The sequence below is a fragment of the Schistocerca piceifrons genome, chromosome 11, assembly GCF_021461385.2.
Source record: "Schistocerca piceifrons isolate TAMUIC-IGC-003096 chromosome 11, iqSchPice1.1, whole genome shotgun sequence".
NCBI lineage: Eukaryota > Metazoa > Arthropoda > Insecta > Orthoptera > Acrididae > Schistocerca > Schistocerca piceifrons.
In genome coordinates this window covers 9,357,463-9,361,971 of record NC_060148.1, presented here as the reverse complement: position 1 = coordinate 9,361,971, position 4,509 = coordinate 9,357,463, and the positions used below count along the sequence as shown (strand labels likewise).

At 43.6% G+C, this 4,509-nt stretch overlaps 1 non-coding gene across 1 annotated transcript; it reads left to right on the top strand.

Annotated features, from left to right (window-relative positions):
* Positions 1 to 2,005: 2,005 nt before the first annotated feature.
* Positions 2,006 to 2,079, top strand: Trnat-ugu. Its single transcript has one exon. It is a non-coding gene; the product is annotated as a tRNA-Thr (tRNA).
* The last annotated feature ends 2,430 nt before the right edge of the window (positions 2,080 to 4,509 follow it).

Below are 4,509 nucleotides of genomic sequence, written 5' to 3'. Positions count from 1 at the left end.
GCGTGAGGAGTCAGGACATTTGCTTTTATATAGAGATGACGTAGGTATTCCAACCGACTGGGGGCAGGATGATGCAGCTGAATGGAAAAAAAATAGACTACCGAAAGGAGACTGGAACCAACCATTATGACTATCAGTTTCATGATGATTGACACCTGTCTTTGAACTGATATTTTGGTTACATCACACGGCAAACGTCGATGGTTTGTACGTTGCCGGAATCGTGGACATGTCAGCTAAACTTATTTATTGGATTCTCGTGCTTAGTGGTGATCAGTGGCTGAACATATAGCAACATACCTGTTTTTCGAGAGCCATGTTAAAAATATTATGAACCCTAGATAAATGCCCCGTATTTCTAAACAGGGTTAATAAATTACTAATGCAGAGGTAGGCACTGTCACCCAAAATATCAAAGTCACCGCACTTTTCCTTGTGGATTTGCTATTGTGTTGACATCCTGGACACATTTCTTTCGTGAATAGAACCTGGATAACTGGAGATTTGGTCCCAAATCCGTTAGTTGTGATCAGCCAGCCTGTTTATAGTTGCAAGGAAAAATAGTATTTTCAATTCAGATACAACTAGAATCTTTGGGAGGAGTGTGTTGTAATGTGTTCCCCTTCGATTGCTCCAGTCGCACGAGGCATCCTATTTCCCTGCAAATGGTAATCTATTTGTGCCCATTCTTCTGCAGATGGCCAGTTTATATCGGCTTCTGAACAACTAAGAAAGTCGGTCACTCTTTCTAGGAACTAGCTGAAAACCAGTATAGATATTAAATTTGTTTGCCATGTCTCTAAATCTTGCCAGTTCGTGGTCAGAAAACCACAAAGATATCAGAATGTGCTATAGTGGAAGCAACTTCCAATTACCACCACCCCCGCCTGATACTTATGATGGCTAGAGTTCCTGATTTTTCACACAATTCCACTGACGTATGATGCAGCACACGAAAATGTTCTATAAATTCAGTGTCGCCTCCTAGGGATGGCTGGCTATTACTGCTGGAACAACAGGGTTTTCCTTTTTTCCGCGGAAGTTTACAGACAGTTAACTGGTTTCTGAAATAAGCGATTTTTGGTTCCTTATTTGTATTACATTCTGTAAAAACTCTGTTTGAGCATAACGGATAGTGAGTGCTAAAGTGTGAAAGTAGAGATTGAAGAACTCTGTTTTCATTTTAATTTGACCGTTGTCAAGGATTACAAGCAGATAAAGCCATAATATATAGACATAGGGAGCAGATCAGCTGCCTTCTATTTTTATTGTGCATTATGAATGAATTGCTAAGTTTTTATTTTGTTGCTGTTACTAAATCCCCTTTCTCTTTCATTATTTTATAGAAACAGCAGACAAATTATTTATCATTTTAAAGCAAATGAAGCAGTGTACATCATTGCTACGTGGCTTAGTAAAAATATTTCCAGACTAGGATTGCTGCCACTCTGCAATACAACAGATGTCCGGCGACGACAGCTACAAACTGGCGTATAGATGAGGTCGGGACAACTCTTGTAAACTGCATGTACGCGCGTACCTTAAGCCACGACACAAGTCAACAGGTACATTATTAAATGATAATTAATTGACACCATCAGCTGGTACAGGTGTTGTTGATATACCTCGATGGGGACAATTGAAAACGTGTGCCCCGACCGGGACTCGAACCCGGGATCTCCTGCTTACGCTCTATCCATCTGAGCCACCGAGGACACAGATGGATAGCGCGACTGCAGGGACTTATCCCTTGCACGCTTCCCGCGAGACTCACATTCCCAACTGTCCACAATTCTACCTATGTAATGCACCTTATAGACATTTGCCCATTCACTCATTACTCGCGCATGCTTTGGCGATTCCCGTAAGAGTTTGGGCAACCTGTGCGCATTCGCACAAACAAAGGTCAATGGCTGGGTAGCCTTCAACTATATACAGTTGGGAATGTGAGTCTCACGGGAAGCGTGCAAGGGATAAGTCCCTGCAGTCGCACTATCCATCTGTGTCCTCGGTGGCTCAGATGGACAGAGCTTCTGCCATGTAAGCAGGAGATCCCGGGTTCGAGTCCCGGTCGGGGCACACACTTTCAGCTGTCCACATCGAGGTATATCAACAACACCTGTCGGCAGCTGAGGGTTTCAGTTAGTCATCATTTATTCCAGGGAAAAGCTGCACGGTCATCTACAGTATCTGTTCTTTCAAGAACAGTTACTGTCATCATAGATGTAGTTTAAGGCTACACAGCCATTGACCTTCGTCTGTGTGAATGCGCACAGGTTGCCCGAACTCTTACGCGAATCATCACCTTAGTGTGCTCGAGTAATGAGTGGATGGTCAAATATCTATTAGGTACATTATGTTTGTAGATTGTTGGCAGCTGGGAATGTGGGTCTCACGGGAAGCGTGCGAGGGACAAGTTCCTGCAGTCCGCCATTCATCTGTGTCCTCGTTGGCTCAGATGGATAGAGCGTCTGCCATGTAAGCAGGAGATCCCGGGTTCGAGTCCCAGTCGGGGCACACATTTTCAGCTGTCCACATCGAGGTATATCAACACCACCTGTCGGCAGCTGAGGTTTTCAATTAACTATCATGTAAATTTTGTTTGAACAACCATCATGTATTCTAGAGAAGCTGCAATGGTCATCAGTGGTATTTTTTCTTTCGAGAGCAGTTACTATGTTCATATATACGGTCATTATTGTCACAGCAATGCTGAACCGATACGTGCTTGTTGCTTTTTCTACCGGCATTGTTATTAAAATAGTGCTGCTTCCGAAAGATTGATAGAACTCGCCACTGACAAGAGTCTCGTGGAGTTTACCCCCATTCTAACACAGAGAGCTGTGCGCATGCGCGATCGGGCAGCTTGGAACAGCCAGAAAATTTTTTTCCGGATAGTCTGTCTGTCTGTCTGTCTGCTCTCGCGCACCAATTTATCGACCGACTGGCCGATGAACCGACAAGTTTCGTGGCAGCCCACACATGTCCCGACCGACGGCAGTCGGCGTTTAGAGGTCCGCCCTGTTACGATTTAAGTTCATCGAGTTTATATTTTACGAGATTCCATTTGGTTTTACACAGAAGCAAAAGTTTAAGTTTGCCTTGGCTAATTTAGAGGTAACAAGGCCAAAAAAGGCGAGAGAAAGCTGTGGGCAAAGAAGCGTCTAATGAAAAGAACCAAATTTATCTACGATGTGTTACTTACCGAGCTGGGAGCCGCCGATTTTCGCAATTACGTAAGGCTGAATGAAACTCGTATTTCGGAGCTGCTGGACATTACAAAACCATTCTTAAAGAAAAATAGTCGTGAGACGCTTCAAGCTGCTAGGAGACGCTGTTAGCTACATTTAGTTTCTACCAATTGGCAGAAGTTTTGAGGACCTCAAATTCAGCGTTGTCCTGCCATCCCCACAATTACTACCTTCCAAATTCCTGAAATCTGAGCCGGCCGCGGTGGCTGTTCGGTTCTAGGCGCTCAGTCTGGAACCGCGCGACTGCTACGGTCGCAGGTTCGAATCCTGCCCCGGGCACGGATGTGTGTGATGTCCTTAGGTTAGTTAGGTTTAATTAGTTCTAAGTGTGAGGTGACTGATGACCTCAGTAGTTAAGTCCCATAGTGCTCAGAGCCATTTGAGCCATTTTTGAACCTGAAATCTGAACATGATTTATAATTTCCTGAGGAAATACATCGTGGTAAAGCACCTAATTAAAACAAAAGATGTTCATGACAAATCGTGGTGTGGCACGCATCATCTAACAAATACATCATCAGGTAAGTTCATACGAAATGAAGACTTTTAACAACTGTAAAATGAAATCTCACGCGTAGCTCCTCATAGCAGAAGGCTTGAATACAGACTGGACTTCAGACTTACAACAAGGAAGCAAGTACATTTTATGAGTAAAAGTCCATTGACTATATTTCGGTTTTACATCCAATACTTACGGGAAATTAAATCTAAGATCTAATCTATCTGTATTTCGGTTTTTAGATTTCATATCGGATAAATATCAGAAACGAAACCTAAAAACCAAAATACAGGAGGTCGTACTTTAATTGCCCGAACAGGTTCTCGATTAGGTTAGTGTTGTTTTAACGTCCCGTCGACAACGTGGTCATTAGAGACGGATCGCAAGCTCGGGTTGGGGAAGGATTGGGAAGGAAATGGGCCGTGCCCTTTCAAAGGAACCATCCCGGCATTTGCCTGAAACGATTTAGGGAAATCACGGAAAACCTAAATCAGGATGGCTGGAGACGGGATTGAACCGTCGTCCTCCCGAATATGAGTCCAGTGTGCTAACCACTGCGCCACCTCGCTCGGTTTAACAGGTTCTCGCCAAGCAAATATAATACCTTCACAAATGTCCACAGAATCTTACCAAATGTGCTAGCAGATATTACAGAACTAAGCTCAGAGCATTATAATGACCTGCCTGTTGCAATAAATCTCTAAGTTAATCCCAGTCTCTTGTCGACTGTTATTGCCTCTCCCGTTAACGTTTTTTGCT